The sequence below is a fragment of the Lacerta agilis genome, chromosome 17 (genome assembly GCF_009819535.1).
Source record: "Lacerta agilis isolate rLacAgi1 chromosome 17, rLacAgi1.pri, whole genome shotgun sequence".
NCBI lineage: Eukaryota > Metazoa > Chordata > Lepidosauria > Squamata > Lacertidae > Lacerta > Lacerta agilis.
The window spans coordinates 22517046-22535867 of NC_046328.1; the positions used below are offsets into that span (position 1 = coordinate 22517046).

The window sequence follows — 18822 nt, forward strand, 5'->3', positions numbered from 1 at the left end:
GGCCTAGCAATGCCTCTATCAGGAAAAACAAAATAAAAAATAAAAAAATCCTTCCAGTAGCATTGCAGTCTTAACAGTCATCAACAGGTTTTCCACACCCAACAGCCAATCACCCATTCCTACCACCCTTCTGAGTAATATCCCTCCTCACTCTCTCACTATATAGAAGAAGAAGAAGAAGAAGAAGAAGAAGAAGAAGAAGAAGAAGAAGAAGAGTTTGGATTTGATATCCCGCTTTTCACTACCCGAAGGAGTCTCAAAGCGGCTACCATTCTCCTTTCCCTTCCTCCCCCACAACAAACACTCTGTGAGGTGAGTGGTGCTGAGAGACTTCAAAGAAGTGTGACTGGCCCAAGGTCACCCAGCAGCTGCATGTGGAGGAGTGGAGACACGAACCCGGTTCCCCAGATTACGAGTCTACCACTCTTAACCACTACACCACACTGGCTCTCATATAAGGGTTTGGTTACTTCTATTTCAGTGTATCTGAAGAAGTGTGCAAGCACACAAAAGCTCATACCAAGAACAAACTTAGTTGGTCTCTAAGGTGCTACTGGAAGGATTTTTTTTATTTTTTATTTTGTTTTGACTATGGCAGACCAACACGGCTACCTACCTCTAACTGGATCTATCAGGAAAAGTGCTTGGGGCTTCTTTGAGTATTTTGGTGTGGGATTCAGTCACATGCTGGCCTGGCAAATTCAAGTTGCGCAATTGCGGCTGATTGGGAGGACTTGCACAAAGGAACCCAATTCCCCAACAGATCAGACTTAGGGTAGGAAAGCACTTCTTTGAAGCAATGTTATCTAACTAAAGCAAACAAATCGAAATGAATGCTCAATAAATAGCAGGCGGTCATCTCATCTCCTTGCAAACAAAGGATGAATGTTCAGTAAAAAAAAGTTGTCTGGAAGTGGCCTCGGGTTAGAAAGAAGATGGCTAAAGCGATGGAAATGTGTGAGAGGTCTGTTAAAATTCTGCGTGGCACACAAGGGAAAGTGGATTGTTTGATTCCCTTCCTCACCCCTACTCCTCAAATCAGAGTCTATGAATCAGGGTCACTGGACGAAATGGATTTGTAAACAATACAGTACAGGAGGACAGTCCAAAGAAATACTTCACACATGAATATTACTTGTGGAACTCATTGCCGGAAGATGTAGCTTAAATGGCTCTAAAGCAGATCAATCAAAAGAAGTCTATCAATGGGTTCCTCCAGCCATGATGGCTAAATGGACCCTCCAGGCCTAGGAATTAGAAAATGGCAACTTGTCTGGTAGGGACCGAAAAGGGTGAGCCACCCATGCTTTAAGGTCACACTTCACTTTGTGCTTCAAGAAATAGAATACTGTAATTTGATGTGTACAGGTTCCTGTGTGCCTAACACAGGAGTACCCACACAGGAGATGTGTTGTATCTCTGCATGAGGAGGTGTGGCAAGATATCAGGGTGCTTTCCCCAGGACTCCCCCCCCCCTTCCAGGCCACCATGAGATCAAGGCCAGCAAAGACGTCTTCCTTGGGGTCTCTCGGACCTCCTTTCCCTTCCTCAGCTCAAGGTTCTCATTTGCTACATTTCACCCACCGTTTCTAGTCTCTTTCTGCCTAATCTCCTTGGATCCTCCCTCCTGCCCTAGCCCCTAAAGGCCCCACTGAACAGAGTGAGGGGGTGAATGATCCGCAGGGCTCAGGGCAGGAGGGTAGGTAATGAGAGGTGGCAGTTCTAGGCCGCCCACTTGACCAGGGATGCTGTAATGACCACAAACCTGAACCTGGCAATTATCTCATTGCCCTGGTGGGTGGCATTTGTGGAACGCCAGGCGCAAAATTCAACCTCAATTAGAATAATGGGGCAAATTGCAGAGGGAGGGGGCAGGGTAAGGCAAATTCCAAACATATATAATGACTCTGTCTCGAAGATAGCTTGGGTGGTCCACTGGACTGTGGTGGGGGAGAGAGCGAGAGAGAGCTGTGTTGCAATCCAGCATTTCACAGACCAGGAGAGGGTCATGCTCACAACACACAAATTTTCTTAGCAAGAACCACTTTGGAAATGTGAACTTCCCTCAATTCCACACATTGCTGATGGCTCATTGTCACCTGTTGCCTGATGCAAAATCCAAGAGAGCTTTCGAATTAAAAAAAAAAAAAAGCATTTCGAAAAGTATCATTGCCTGACAGTTACAAATGTGAACAGTTCCAAATGTACCATACTTCAGCATCTGTCGTGCTGTGCAAAAATTGCAGGACGCACAATGCAGGAGGCTTAGTGTTCATGTGCATGCATGGCTGTTATTTATCTTTCTCATTAAATTTATTTCTATACTGTCCTTCCTCAGATGATGATAAGGCGGTTTACAACAGACAACACAAATGCCGCAACGTACAGTGGTACCTCTGGTTACGTACTTAATTCGTTCTTAACCTGAAACTGTTCTTAACCTGAAGCACCACTTTAGCTAATGGGGCCTCCTGCTGCTGCTGCACCACCGAAGCACGATTTCTGTTCTTATCCTGAAGCAAAGTTCTTAACCTGAAGCGTTATTTCAGGTTTAGCGGAGTATGTAACCTGAAGCGTATGTAACCCGAGGTACCACTGTAATATCTATGTAACGTTAAAAAACAATTCTATAATGACAGCACTCAGAATTACATAATAAAATGCAGGTTCTTGGAACAGCATGAAAGATAATGGAGGAGAAAATCAGCAACCACAAATGGACCTTGCCTGGCACAGAAAGGATAGTAATGAAGGCCATCAGGTGACTGCATTTTATTTATTTAGGATTTGTATTTATACTCCGCCCACTAACTGAAGTTCTCAGGGCAGCTTACAGTGTATTTAAAACACAATAAAATAGCCACAATAGCACCACCACTTTGTTCTCTGTTGTTCCACCAAGTGCTATTCTGCAGCTGAATCTCCTGGCTGTTGAGGCAGCTAGATTTTAGTCCCACACAGGCCAGGATGCCCTCGCTGGGTGGCTGCTGCTGTAGCACACAGTCCTGGCCCTGGTGGCTGATGCAGAAGGTGCTGGGTGGATCAAAGATGTCACACGCCTTCCTAGGCTCCTTGTTGTTGTTGTTGTTCAGTCGTTCAGTCGTGTCCGACTCTTCGTGACCCCATGGACCAGAGTACGCCAGGCACGCCTATCCTTCACTGCCTCTCGCAGTTTGGCCAAACTCATGTTAGTAGCTTCAAGAACACTGTCCAACCATCTCATCCTCTGTCGTCCCCTTCTCCTTGTGCCCTCCATCTTTCCCAACATCAGGGTCTTTTCTAGGGATTCTTCTCTTCTCATGAGGTGGCCAAAGTACTGGAGCCTCAACTTCAGGATCTGTCCTTCTAGTGAGTACTCAGGGCTGATTTCTTTGAGAATGGATAGGTTTGATCTTCTTGCAGTCCACGGGACTCTCAAGAGTCTCCTCCAGCACCATAATTCAAAAGCATCAATTCTACGGCGATCAGCCTTCTTTATGGTCCAGCTCTCACTTCCGTACATTACTACTGGGAAAACCATAGCTTTAACTATACGGACTTTTGTCGGCAAGGTGATGTCTTTGCTTTTTAAGATGCTGTCTAGGTTTGTCATTGCTTTTCTCCCAAGAAGCAGGCGTCTTCTGATTTCGTGACTGCTGTCACCATCTGCAGTGATCATGGAACCCAAGAAAGTGAAATCTCTCACTGCCTCCATTTCTTCCCCTTCTATTTGCCAGGAGGTGATGGGACCAGTGGCCATGATCTTAGTTTTTTTGATGTTGAGCTTCAGACCATATTTTGCGCTCTCTTCTTTCACCCTCATTAAAAGGTTCTTCAATTCTTCCTCACTTTCTGCCATCAAGGTAGTATCATCAGCATATCTGAGGTTGTTGATATTTTTTCCGGCAATCTTAATTCCGGTTGGGGATTCATCCAGTCCAGCCTTTCGCATGATGAATTCTGCATATAAGTTAAATAAGCAGGGAGACAATATACAGCCTTGTCGTACTCCTTTCCCAATTTTGAACCAATCAGTTGTTCCATATCCAGTTCTAACTGTAGCTTCTTGTCCCACATAGAGATTTCTCAGGAGGCAAATGAGGTGATCCGGCACTCCCATTTCTTTAAGAACTTGCCATAGTTTGCTGTGGTCGACACAGTCAAATGCTTTTGCATAATCAATGAAGCAGAAGTAGATGTTTTTCTGGAACTCTCTGGCTTTCTCCATAATCCAGCGCATGTTTGCAATTTGGTCTCTGGTTCCTCTGCCCCTTCGAAATCCAGCTTGCACTTCTGGGAGTTCTCGGTCCACATACTGCTTAAGCCTGCCTTGTAGAATTTTAAGCATAACCTTGCTAGCGTGTGAAATGAGTGCAATTGTGCGGTAGTTGGAGCATTCTTTGGCACTGCCCTTCTTTGGGATTGGGATGTAGACTGATCTTCTCCAATCCTCTGGCCACTGCTGAGTTTTCCAAACTTGCTGGCATATTGAGTGCAGCACCTTAACAGCATCCTCTTTTAAAATTTTAAATAGTTCAGCTGGAGTATCATCACTTCCACTGGCCTTGTTGTTAGCAAGGCTTTCTAAGGCCCATTTGACTTCACTCTCCAGGATGTCTGGCTCAAGGTCAGCAACCACATTTCCTGGGGTGTATGAGACCTCCATATCTTTCTGGTATAATTCCTCTGTGTATTCTTGCCACCTCTTCTTGATGTCTTCTGCTTCTGTTAGGTCCTTTCCACTTTTGTCCTTAATTGTGGTAATCTTTGTACGAAATGTTCCTTTCATATCTCCAATTTTCTTGAATAAATCTCTGGTTTTTCCCATTCTGTTATTTTCCTCTATTTCTTTGCATTGCTCGTTTAGAAAGGCCCTCTTGTCTCTCCTTGCTATTCTTTGGAAATCTGCATTCAATTTCCTGTATCTTTCACGATCTCCTTCGCATTTTGCTTGTCTTCTCTCCCCCGCTATTTGTAAGGCCTCATTGGTCAGCCACTTTGCTTTCTTGCATTTCTTTTTCATTGGGATGGTTTTCGTTGCTGTCTCCTGTATAATGTTACGAGCCTCCATCCACAGTTCTTCAGGTACTCTATCCACCAAATCTAAATCCTTGAACCTGTTCTTCACTTCAACTGTGTATTCATAAGGAATTTGATTTAGATTGAATCTTACTGGCCCAGTGGTTTTTCCTACTTTCTTCAGTTTAAGCTGGAATTTTGCTATAAGAAGCTGATGATCTGAGCCACAGTCAGCTCCAGGTCTTGTTTTTGCTGAGTGTATAGAGCTTCTCCATCTTTGGCTGCAGAGAATATAATCAATCTGATTTCGATGTTGCCCATCTGGTGATGTCCATGTGTAGAGTCGTCTCTTGTGTTGTTGGAAAAGAGTGTTTGTGATGACCAGCTTGTTCTCTTGACAGAACTCTATTAGCCTTTGCCCTGCTTCATTTTGATCTCCAAGGCCAAACTTGCCAGTTGTTCCTTTTATCTCTTGACTTCCTACTTTAGCATTCCAATCCCCTATAATGAGAAGAACATCCTTCTTTGGTGTCATTTCTATAAGGTGTTGTAAGTCTTCATAGAATTGATCAATTTCGGTTTCTTCAGCACTGGTAGTTGGTGCATAAACTTGGATTACTGTGATGTTAAAAGGACTGCCTTGGATTCGTATCGAGATCATTCTATCATTTTTGAAGTTGCATCCCAGTACAGCTTTCGCCACTCTTTTGTTGACTATGAGGGCCACTCCATTTCTTTTACGGGATTCCTGCCCACAGTAGTAGATATGATAGTCATCCGAACTGAATTCGCCCATTCCTGTCCATTTTAGTTCACTGATGCCTAGGATGTCAATGTTTATTCTTGCCATCTCATTTTTTACCACATCCAGCTTACCAAGGTTCATGGTTCTTACATTCCAGGTTCCTATGCAATACTTTTCTTTACAGCATTGGACTTTCCTTTCGCTTCCAGGCATATCCGCAACTGAGCGTCCTTTCGGCTTTGGCCCAGCCGCTTCATCAGCTCTGGATCTACTTGTACTTGTCCTCCGCTCTTCCCCAGTAGCAAGTTGGACGCCTTCCGACCTGAGGGGCTCATCTTCCAGCGTCATATCTTTTATATGCCTGTTGTCTTTGTCCATGGAGTTTTCTTGGCAGGGATACTGGAGCGGCTTGCCAGTTCCTTCTCCAGGTGGATCACGTTTGGTCCAAACTCTCCGCTATGACCTGTCCATCTTGACCTGTCCATAGCTTGCCTGAGTAATTCAAGCCCCTTCGCCACGACAAGGCAGTGATCCATGAAGGGGTCCTAGGCTCCTAGAACTCCATAAACCAGGCATAGGCAAACTCAGCCCTCCAGATGTTTTGGGACTACAACTCCCATGATCCCTAGCTAACAGGACCAGTGGTTAGGGATGATGGGAATTGTAGTCCCAAAACATCTGGAGGGCCTAGTTTGCCTATGCCTGCCATAAACTGTTGGTCTGCTTAACATATTTCTGAGTAAACATTTCTAGGCCCTGGCCACACAGTTGAACTAAAGTCACGGGCTTGACATAGTTTAGCTTGCAGTGGGATCCTCTGCATGTTTACTCAGAAGAAAATCCCACTGTGCTCAATAGGGCTCCCTCCTGGAGAAGCTGTGCATAGGATCGGCTTTCAAAACCATCAAATTCCTGAAGGTCAGGGCTGTCCATGGCTACAGTATTAGCCAGGAGAACCCAGGGACGGACTTTGGCAACCTTTTGCAATATGGTGTCCCCAAATGGATCTTCTTGATTATGGATATTCTCAATTTTGCACTTTCTCGATTCGGCACCCTGTGTGGGGAGGGGGAAATATATGCCACACCCACCACCCTAAATCTGGTGTTTTCTGTGGAACCCCCTTGTCAAAGGCAAACAGCAGGGGAGGGAGGGCATTTGCATTCTCACCCCGCCTGTGGGCTTCCTGGAGGTATCTGGTTGGTCACTGGGAAACAGGATGTTGGATTAGGCAGGCCCTCACTCTGATTCAGGAGAGGTGTTCCTATAGCGGTACTTATTTGGCAGTTAGGTCCCACTGAACCCTGTGGGATTTACTTCTGCACAAATGACCTTTTTGGATCACATTGTTAGACTGAATTGTGATCAGGTACTAAACATTCTTTCAGAGGCTTTAAAAATAAAAATAAAAAAAATTAAATCTCTTTCTGCTCACCTTCCTCCTCCTCTAGTGTCACCTTTCAGAGGCAAAATTGTGTGTGAGAGAGAGGGGGAGAGAGATTCTAAGAATAAAATTTTGGATTCCCAAGCTTGCCCTCTTCAGATTCCACCCCTCACAATCCCATTCTATTCCCCCAGGAAAAACAAAACAGGTACTGCAAAACTAGGTTAGCTAGTTATAAATTTCCGGAAAAGAGGACACAGATCTGCATAAATGTTGCATGTGATAATTTATATAAAGAGATACACATTTGGAGATCAAATTTACTGATGAGATTCAGCTGGATCCTACTTGCAGTAGACCCACTGAAATGAATGAACCTGGTTGTTGTTGATTAATTCAATGTGTTTCTCTGATAGGAACAGCATTGGAAAAGAACACAAAGGACAGCTTGCCGGATCAGGCCCGTGGCCTATCTGGTCCAGCATCCTGTTCTCAGAGTGGCCAACCAGATGCTCCAACGCTAAACCCACAAGCAGGATCTGAGCACAAGAGCACTCTTCCCTCCAGTGGCTTCCAGTATTCACACAACCCTGTTGGCATATCACTGGCACTGTGTTCAGTTGCCCATTGATAGCCTTCTGCTCCATGAATATTTCCACCCTCTTTTTAACCAGTCCAAGTTGGTGGGCATCATTACATCTCTCTAGTGGGCTTGAGTTCCATATTTTAAATAGATGTACAATCCATCTCCTCCATAGTGGGGAAGACAACAGGAGACTGGGGCACCTGCTCAGGCTGCTGAGCAAATGCTACCAACTATTGATAGGTAATTTCAAGGCTCCTCTTTTAATAGTCATTTACCTTGAAGCCAGACTTGGACCCAACAGCCCCTCTGTACAAAAGGATATACCGGTATATGGAGCTGCCATATGCAAAAATAAACAGGGTACAGGAGCAATTCCCTGGGTGCTTTTTAAGTTTGGTTCCTGCCTAGGTCGTCTCCAGTTTATTTTTAAAGCGTTTAAAAAGGGTCAAAAGCCTGGAGAAGGCGAAGTTTAGCCCCCGCCCACCCTACTTTCCTGTCTTCCTTCCCCTTTAACAGTAAACCATAAAACTAATTGGGGCGGGAGGGGGGAGGGAGAGTGGAGGCTCTGGGAATTTTGCGGCGGAGACAATGGAAGCGCCGGAGGGAGGCGCGCGCGGGCCTGGGAACAGCCGCGGAGCGTCCACAGGTTCGAATCCTCTCCTGTTCACACGCCGGGAGACGCCGGAGGAGAGTGGATCCGGAGCTGCCAGTGTGGGCGGTGCGGCTGTTTGCAGCGACTTCTCGCCTTTTCCCAAGGCGAGGGACCGCAGGCTTGTTGAATCCTTGTGCTCCCCCCCCCTTTTCTATCTTACACATTTTCGAATTGGATTTCTTCCCCCTCTTCCTTTTTTTGTAATTGCATGGAAAACGGAAGGAGCCGCCCGAGAGAGAGAGAGAAAATTGGAATTTTGCAGGCAGTTTGGGTGGCTGGAAAGAGAGGGCCGGGAACGAACAAAAGCCGCCGAAGCAGGGAAGGAAAGGAAGCTGCTACGTCCGCCTTTGTCATACGCAAGCCGGAGAGCAACAGGATCGGGGCTGCTGCTGGTTGGATACAATGGTAATTCGGATCGAAAGAGCTCCTGGGTCTTCCTTTTGTTTCCTCTACCCCCACCCCCTCGAAATCAGAGTTTTGCAAGGATGGCAAAGGAAGGGGCCGTTCCGTGTCTGCGCTCCCCCCCCCCGGCTTTCAGCTGTGGATGTGCGGGAGGGGACTTAAGAGGAGCTCGTTTGAGAGGAGGGGGCACCGGGGGGGGGCGCGTCTGGTAGGACTGCTGAATCCTCCTGCTCCGATGGGCCTCTGTAGAGCCTGGGATTTGCCTGGGTGACCTGGTCAGGGGAAACGGTGGCATCGATCGCTTTGCAAAGGGGGTGTGGGGTGGTGGTGGGAAGCCTGGGAAATCTTTGCAATGGGGAGGAGCGGGTGGGGGAGGGAAACGGGTCTCGTACAGCGCTGGAGGGGGCGGCGGGTGCCAAAAAGGCGTGGATGTTGGTTGCAGGATTGATTTGGCATTTTCCCCACTTCTCTCTCTCTCTCTCTCCCCCCCCCACTCCCGCCCCCATCTCTACTAAATTGCATGCACCGCGTATCTTTAAAACTGGAGGAAGTGGTGCGCCCGGGGAGTGGGGGCGGGTTTTGCTCCTCTGCGTGGGCTGGTCAGGTGAAATTTTGCAGGGGTTCCAAACAGCTGGGAGCTGTTGATTTTCCTGTATCCCCCCCCCACACCTTTTAAGCTGAATGAAAAGAGTCTTAAACAAACATGGGCGTGGGGAAATGGACGTTGGGAGCCCGGGGTTGCTCCGCCAGGGCCAAGTTTGGAATGGCTTCATGTAGAGCATTGTGCCTAAGGAGGGGTGTTTGGTGCACGCAAATCGCTTGTGCAAACGTGCCCTGTTTGGCCAGGTAGCTGGAACAGTAACAGACCCAACGCCAGAGAGCCGGCGGAGTGATCGGCTGGGCAGCTGAAACGCAAGTCCGGCTTGTTTCTGTGCCTGCCTCCTAAGGCGTCATGGGAATGCAAGGCGGCTTCTTTGGCTTGTTGCCTCGCCGTGGCCGTTGGAGCGGCGGTGGCCTCCGAAGCCAAAGGTGTGCCTGGCTAGGAACCCGGATAGAGCGCACAAATCGACTTGGGAGACCATGGTGGAACGCCTGTTTTATTTACACCTCGAAAAGCTGCTCGTGTGTGTGTGTGTGTGTGTGTGTGAGAGAGAGAGAGAGAGAGAGAGAGAGAGCTAGAGAGAGGGAAAATTGGGTAGCTGCAAGAAAGACCCCCAAAATGGAGGAATTGCCACCTTCTGTTGGATGGAAAGATGCTACGCCCTCACCAGGGGCATCTTCTGTTCCTCCAAACAGGCGTAAATACCCAGAAGGGAAGGTAGGGGAATCTATTATGGGCTGCTCCAGCACCTTTCCCAAAGCTACTTGGGAGTGGGGGGTGGGCCTGTTTAGCACAGCAGCTTGTTTGCAGTTTTGCTGGCCTTCTAGGAGTTTCACAAACAGGGTGAGAAGATGATCTCCATTGCCAGTTGTTTTGCTATTGTAGCTGGACATCACTAGTTGAGGCGGTTTTCTTGCTGCCACCCCCATCCCCAAATATATTTATCAAGACTCCTTTAAATAGCCATTTGTGGCAACATCCTGTGGCAATTAGTTCCAAAGATAGGCAGTGGGTCAGGAGGCACTTCCTTTTTTGTGTGTATATAAACATGGGAGCCAGTGTGGTGTAGTGGTTAAGAGTGGTAGACTCGTAATCTGGGGAACCGGGTTCGCGTCTCCACTCCTCCACATGCAGCTGCTGGGTGACCTTGGGCTAGTCACACTTCTCTGAAGTCTCTCAGCCCCGCTCACCTCACAGAGTGTTTGTTGTGGGGGAGGAAGGGAAAGGAGAATGTTAGCCGCTTTGAGACTCCTTCGGGTAGTGAAAAGCGGGATATCAAATCCAAACTCTTCTTCTTCTTCTTCTTCTTGGAGGGCACTCCACAGGCAGGATGCCTTTAGACCGCAACAGAGAAACTCCTGACTGCAGCCAGATACAACTAAGTCCAGAGCCACCTAGTGACCAGACTAAATAATGGCACTATCCACATATCTTGATCTCTTTGTTTTGAAGGAACAATAATGAAATAAGTCAGTATTGTTGAAACATCAGGTCATTGATTGATATTAGTCATTCATCACTAAATCTGAAACATTTCCAAATAAGTTGACCCAAGAAAGTGATTGTCTGCAAAGTATCATTGCTGGGAGCCTTGCAAGATGGCTTTGGTAGAGTCTCGGAAAAGGTGAGCTTGCATTTGGCCAATTGCATTCTCAGGGATAGAGAAAAACACCAGTTTTTGTATTCCACATTCAATTTGAACATGTTGTGGGTGCTCCATTTGCTCCTTGCGTAGAGGCTGGAGCCTAGCCTTGGGCTGTTCACCGAGTTTAATATAAACTCTAAATATAGTTCTTGTACCAAATTGAACCGGCCCTAGAAACACAGTTGTAACTTCTGTTAGCTTAGAAAACTGAAGAAGCAACTTTTCCAAAGGTTGGAATGGGTGTTCCGATTTGTCTTCCCATTTGCAATATACCTGAGCCAAATCCAGTGGCGTAACCAAAACCCAAGTTCTGTAGCTAAAAAGGGCAATGTTTGGGTTATGTTAAGGTTTCCTGTTCTGTGTGCCAATTCTCTCTGCTTCTCCATTTCCTTGAAGGTAGCGAGGGCGGACGGTAATATGGCAAAATATATGGTAATATATCCAGCATGCCTGGAATTCTGCTGCTGTAAAATGCTTTGCACTGTCGGTCATGGTAGGCCAAAAGCGAACTGGGGTGTTCAGTTGTGCAACAATGTCAGAGCAACGTTAGACAAGGGGAGGCTGTACCTGGGATAGTGCCCCCCCCAAAAACCAAATAGTGTCAACCTCCCAGTTCACCTAGATCAGCTGTGGACCTTTTCCAAGGTCTATCTAAAATCAGGGTGTAGAGACGAAAGGTTCCTTTCATGATGTTGATCTGTTTCTTCTGTAATATCCACAGGATAAGATTTTATTATTTCTCATGTCCTGCCCAGCTCCAGCCCTTTTCTTTCCTCATAGACAGCATTATTAGACTTCATTCCCTTATTAGACTTTCCAATTCACTAGGTGGCCCATTCTCAACAAAGTACTCAACAGTCATCTCTGAAGAATTACCAGGATATTTAGGCCGTCCTGATCTGAAATATATTAAAAGGTTGTGGATTTCCATAAGTAGCTGTTTGGATTCACTGAAACCTGCATTTAGATGCTGCTAGAGAAGGGTTCTGGAGGAACGTAGTACCTTAGCAATCTTCTCTAACTTGTAACTCTCTGCTTGTGTTTTGAGGTTTTTTTTTGGCAGGTGTTGGCTATGGTACGGCCAACTTTTCTTTCTGTAATGTATTCAGCTACTGGGTTGAATCTTACCATTCTTGCGAGAAGACATTGGTGTCGTCATGGTCTAATTATTTTCCTTTTAATCAAGGTCACCATGGGTTTATGGTCTGTGAGGAGCCTGGAACGAGAATCTGCAAAAGGTTTTCAGTATTAAAATACTAGCTAGGCACGTCAGTTTTTTGGGGTTTTTTTGGTAATGTTTCTTTGCTTTGGAAATAGTTCTGGAGTAGAATGTTGCTAGCATCCATTCTGAATCATGTATTCTACCTAGCTTGCAGTTGTTTGCACAAGTGCCGTGTATGTTGGCATCATAGAACTGCAAACATGGGGCAGCCTGCTAATCTGATCTCCCAAACGAAGACGTGATGGATTTCAGTAATAGATTTAGAGGGTGTGCTTCTGCGGGGTCGTCTTGCACATATCAAGCAAGATAATTCACAGTTCCAAAAAAAGCATGGTAGTTCTGCTTTTGAGCCTCTGATAGCATTTATCTTCGCCTGGCATGTCTTAATTGTTGCAAGAACTTTGCCTCTGTGAAAAGCGCATTTCTCCTTGTCTACCTTGAGTCCAGATTCATGGATCTAAGTCAAGACTGTCTCCTGTGTCCCCAATCTGTCTTCCAATAATGTACCTGATTGATGTCATCCATGAAGACCTCCTTTTATGCCTTGGACAAGTTCTGTCATTTTCCTTTGAAAAATCTCAGAAGCTGTTGCAATTCCAAATGGCAAGCGTTGAAGAGTGTGATAGATGGCGTCAGTGTACAACTGGTATTTGGTGCTTGCCAGAAACTGCTTGAGGCATCCAATTTAGTAAATATTTTGGTTCCTGTCACTTCTGGGAGAAAGTCCTCTAGTGATGGTAGCACATATTTCTCACGGGCTACAACTTCATTAAGCTTTTTTAGATATATACAGATTCATATTTTCCCTCCCCCCATCATTGGAACCATTGATGCCCACTATGGGCCATACGTAAAAGATGTCCCTTCATCTTTCCTTGATCCATTTCCACTTTGTTGAGTAAGGGATGGGGAGTCTAAGGGCTGTTATTCATGGTTTGATGTCTAAACAAAGCTGTGTGCACAGAATATCCTGTTAGCAGGCCAGTTTCTCCAGCCACACACCGTCCCATTCCAGCAGCTACTCTGCAACTGGGGAGGTTATGTAGTTATGACCCCACATCACATACATGGCAAACATATAACTGCTCTTCTTTGGTATCATTGTGCTTTAAATATATAGTGTGAATGTGGACCTACCAAGGATTCCAGACCCTCCCCGCCCTGGATAAGACAGAAACCCTTTTACACATACTAGGTTCGTGGATGCTCTGCCGCCCAAGCAAGGAAAAGGTGTGTGTCTTTACCGAATGTGGAGCCAAAATAAAAATGGCGCTCTCCTGCTGTGGTCACTTTTTGCTTCATCTGGGAATGGCGTGCAGTAGGAAAATGGCCTGTTTGTGTGCACTTCCTGCATGGCGCTCTTACAACTGGACAACTGAAGAAGTGTGCATGCACACGAAAGCTCATACCAAGAACAAACTTAGTTGGTCTCTAAGGTGCTACTGGAAGGAATTTTTTATTTTATTTTGTTTTGAACTGGACAACTGTTTAGTTTTTCCACCCCTTTCTCCTATTGCTGTAGAGTGCTTAAGAATATACTAGCCCAGCTGTTGGATCACACCAAAGGCCTATCTTGGCTAGCATTCTGTTCTCCCAGTGGTCAAGCAGATGGGAAGCCCACAAGCAGGACCTGAGTGCACTAGTGACCCCTGGCGCTGCAACTTCCCAGGGAGGAGATTGCCATCCCCTTTTTCATATCCTCCTGTAAGGTTTCTTCTTGGCGTACAGCTGATAGTTTGCCTGGAGAAGACAATCCATGAGCCCAGCTATGGATAACACGCTGAGTCCAAACCATGGCTTAGCATGCAGCAACGCAGCAGGAACTGAGGAGGAGCAAAGCTTGTGATCTCCTTTCTGGGAGCTTGTGAGTTTGACCTAAGCCATGGTTTGGCTTGGTGTTAGATGCGAATGGAACCATAAATCACTTGAGCTTACGTATATTCTTGCTTTTCCCTCCCGGATAAATATTGAATTGCTAATGGATCCTCACATCTGGGTTACATCTTGTTGCCCTTCTGGGTTTTTCTTTTTGTTCTTCTCTGTATTCAAAGATCAGCCTTGGCGCTCTCTGCGACGGGAAAATGCTCTCCCGAGTGCACATTGGAGCTTTTTATTTGGTTCCCCCTTCAGGCGTGAACATAGTAATTGCTGAGAAGGTGTACAGGGAGAACTGCTTAATCAAGGAGCCCTGGCTGATTGCGCTGGGACTCTTTTATTTGGCTCTGGGGCTGATCCTGCTCTCGCCTGACTTGGCACCTGTGCCTGCATTGAGGATGTGTGTCAGTGTGCAGGATCCTGCTCTCTTGAGTTTTTTAATTAAGCCGTGACTTAGCTTCAGGCAGAAGACTTGCTTGAAACCCATCTGGATTTTTTAATTTAGGTGGCGATTGGGGGAGCTGCAGCTTCTCTGCCCCCTGCTGTCTGGAGTGGTGTCTTTAAGCAGGGAGAGATGTGGGGTCTCCACTTTGCCCATTTCCCAGCCCTGGAAGTGCAAAGTGGGGGGGGGGGGCGGCTCTGCTTGCTTATAGGGGATGGGACTTTGATTATTCTACATGCTGCTGATCGGAATCTTGGAATTCTGAATGCTACAGGAATCCACCCTGTTGTGGATTGAGCCTTGGACCTTCTGCATGCAAGGCAGGTGTACTGCTACCAATCTATGGCTCTTCTCTGTCTAGAATCAGATGAATAATGACTATGGTCTCTTGGAGAGCTGGGCTGCAGAGGCGAAACTGAACCCCCATCATGGTAAAAAAGGCCCAATGCCAAGGCAGCTGGCATTTCAGTGCTTCGTAGCTGAGGCTCATGAGATGTTGCCCATGGTAGGCACCCTGCTATAGGAGTAGGCAGCATGGCTCCCCTCCAGATGTCGTTGCATACCAAGTCCCATCAGCCCCTGCCAGCACAGGCAAAGGCATCATGGGAGTTAATAGTTTCAGCAAGAATTGGAGGGCACCTCATTGAGCTCTTTTTCTGTGCAGGAGCGGCACTGCAGCAGCAGCAGCCTTGGAGAAGGAGTGCCGCCGCCGCTGTGTACTGGGAAGAGGCAGCGGGGTGAGGTGAGGTCAAGGGTCGAGGTGGTGCAGGGGCACTGCCAGCCCCGCTGGTGCCCCTGCCAGCCCCAATCTTACTGCCATGGGAAGTGGCAGCAACTTCTCCCTTCAATAAGGAGGTGGTTGAGTTGGAAACAGTGCAGAAAAGTGTGAACAAAATTACAAAGAGGATGGAGCGCTACTCCCCTGTGAAGAAAGCTTGCAACGTTTGGGACTTCATAGTTTAGGGGGAAAGGCAGGTAAAAGGCGACATGATGGACATTTATATAATTTGCATGGCATGGATAAAGTGAATAGAGAGAAGTTTTTCTCCCCCTCTCGTAACACTAGAATTCGTGGACGTTGAATGGAGGTGAACGCCAGGACAGATAAAATACTTTTTCACGCCGCGCATAATTAAAACTATGGAACTCCCTCCCCCAGGAGGCAATGAAGGCCACCAACTTGGATAGTTTTAAAAGAGTATTGGACAGATTCATGGGGAAGAAGGCTATCGATGGCTACTAGCCGTGATTGCTATGCTTCTGAATTGGTGGGAATTGCAGCAGGGAAGAGCGTTCTTGGGACCTGCTTGTGGGATTCCCATTGGGGCATCTGGTTGGCCATTCTGAGAAGAGGATTCTGGACTAGAAGGGCCATTGGCATGATCCAGCATGCTCTACCTATGCCTACTGGGCCAGCCACTCTTACTCCAGAAACTTAGTAAGCTACAGGCTGTTTATATTTGCTCTCTAGAATACTCCGTGCTGCTTTATTGGTAAGAGTTGCCACAAGCCAACGGCCCACAAAGTCCAGCATCCTGTTCTCACAGTGGCCTGCCAGGTGTCTTTGGGGGCAGTGTTCGAAATTTGCCAGGTGCATTTTGCAGCTGGCTATCAGCCACTTGTGACCAAGTGAAGATGCCCAGGTGCCAGGATGGTGCCTGACATCACCTTCTGGAGGTGCGTGCCTTATATCTTGCCTGTTTTCACACAGCAACAACACATCCTGTAGAATTCTGTCTGTGATATTTTATCTTCACAATCGGAATGAATTTCTGTAACCAAAAAGCCGTATAGAAAAATGCGACCTTTTGAGCCATCTGGCCCCAAAATGGCAACTAGACATTCCGTTTTGGCGATTGTAACCCTGGTTTTAAGGTGCCATTTGGCACCTAGCTTACATATCCGAGTTTCTAACGCTGCTTTCGGGGGGGGGGGAGCCCAAATGCAGGATCTGAGCACCACAGTGCATTTATGTGTGACAGTGTAATTTGGTGGCGCTGTGGTCTAAACCACAGAGCCTAGGCCTTGCCGATCAGAAGGTCGGTGGTTCAAATCCCTGCGACGGGGTGAGTTCCCATTGCTCGGTCCCAGCTCCTGCCCACCTAGCAGTTCCAAAGCACGTCAAGTGCAAGTAGATAAATAGGTACCGCTCCAGCGGGAAGGTAAACGGCCTTTCTGTGTGCTGCTCTGGTTCACCAGAAGCGGCTTAATCATGCTGGCCACACGACCCGGAAGCTGTCTGCGGACAAACGCCGGCTCCCTCGGCCTATAGAGCGAGATGAGCGTGCAACCCCAGAGTCATCCGCGACTGGGCCTAACGGTCGGATACCTTTACCTTTAGCAGCCTCTTTGGCCTGGTTTTCATTGAGGTGGCTGACTTTTGTCTGGGCTGTACCACTAACCTGAGGCCTCACCTGATGGAACGCCTCCCTCCCCATGTTTATTTTTAAAATCCCGCATGGAAGATGTCAGGGAGAAAGCTAAGCAATAACCTTTCTTCTTGATCTGCTAGTTTCCTGTGGTCAATATTTTGTTTTGTTTTAAAATAAAAAAATCAGAGTGTTGGAATTTTCATTTTATTGCAGGAAAGAACGTTCCATCATGTGAGCTGGTCCCCTTCAGTCATGAAGTGAGGCAACCACCTCTTGTGGGAGAAATGGCCCTTTGGTTCGCAGATGTGCCGTTTTCCTGCATTGGTTTCCATGTCAGGCATTTTAGGGTGATAATATCGGTGTGAATGCAATCTCTGTTGTCTAGCAGGGAGCCTGCCATGCCACATTTCAGGCCTTCCATTTTAAGGGTTTTGTGTGGGGTTTTTGATCTGGAGATAATGAGGTGGCTGCCGGCAGCCCCTCAGTCAAGTGTTTTCATTTGCTAGGACGGCCTGTTGGAATGAGGGCGGTTGCGGGGGGGGGGGGGCTGGCTCTGTGTAGGAGACCTCGGAGCTGCAGATGGTGTGTCCTGTTGTGGTGATCAGCCTGCAAATGACCGTGAGGCAGGGGAGGGGGGCAACTGATCCCCCTCGCTGCTGCTGCTGCACTGGCAAAAACTGCTCTTGTGTTTTTCTCTTGGAAATGGAGATAATGGTTGTCGAGGAGTATGCAATTCTGCCTGTGTTAGGGGAGGAGGAGGAATTCCAGGACTTGATATTTGTGAATGTAAGGTACTAGTTTTTATCACTGGCTGCTGTGATGTGTGTTTTCTGGAAAACTTTTAACTGTAATGTCCAATGCCCCCCCTCCCCACCGAGCGATCCAGCTTAGCGTGTTTATTTTATTCCACATTTTAGTTAGCAAAGCTAAGAACTTTGTCGCTGCCGTGCCTGCCTGATATTTTTGCAATGCGTTGTTACAAGAGAAACAAAAGTAGTAGGAAATTTTCAGTCCCACGACGCCAGCTTGCTAATCTGTACGATTCGCCGTTTTAATCGCAGAACAAGAGTCTTGCGGCGCCGTTTTAAAAGGCGGGCAGTTTTTATTGTGGCGGAAAAACACTGGAACCAACTTGGTCACGAATGCCTCCATAAAAGCTGAGGCACTGTTGAGTCTCTTGGGTTATTTAGGTTCCACAATACTACTTTTCTCCGCCTGCTGCAGCAAGGCTACCCTTCTAGAACTGGCTGTAATTATAAAATTGCGGGCTTTACCTTTGGTGTACCTGTGGGACTCAGACCTTACCCCTCTCACCGGCCTGCTCTACACTCTTGTCCAGGAGTTCTTGCTTTGGTTTTAATGCATCTTTCAGCTGTGATGTGTTTTTTGACTGGACAGAGGACAGAGAGATGAGTGGGTTGGGGATGTAAGGGGAAACTGCCTTTTGCGTTGTTGGTACGTAACTTCCTGTACAAAGGGGAGGCTCTTGCCTCTTGCTCTGGCTGTACCCAATTTTGTCTTTTGGCTTGCCCACCAGGAGCACGTGGCCAGTGTTAGAAACTGGGATATATTTTAGGCAACAAATGCCTCCTTAAACCAAGGTTACAGTCGCTAAAATGGAATGACTAGTTGCCATTTTTGGGGCAAGATGGCTCTAAAGTCTTATTTTTCGAATGACGGACTCTCTGTGATTGATTCTCAGTTACACATCTACCTAGTTCAGATGACTACATTGAGCCAGCTTAAGAGCTTTGAGAGAGCTTTAAGAAGACACGTCACTTGAACCAGGGACAACCCACATGTATATTGGCCAATTCCAACCTCTCTTTCTTAACGGCTCCTGCTCCTGCTCAGGCTGCACAGAAAAAGCAAATTGGTTCCTGAAATTCATTCCGATT

General features: G+C 47.0%; 1 protein-coding gene across 2 annotated transcripts in view; it reads left to right on the top strand.

Annotated features, from left to right (window-relative positions):
* Positions 1–8311: 8311 nt before the first annotated feature.
* VANGL2 (VANGL planar cell polarity protein 2) overlaps positions 8312–18822 on the top strand; it is a 38914-nt gene continuing 28403 nt past the window's right edge. The window contains exon 1 of one of the 2 annotated variants that reach the window (XM_033174691.1): positions 8312–8770. The gene's annotated coding sequence lies outside the window, so the exon portion shown is untranslated. Of the gene's footprint in view, positions 8771–9017; positions 9035–18822 lie in introns of those variants that run through there. The other variant, XM_033174693.1, reaches the window with a different exon arrangement.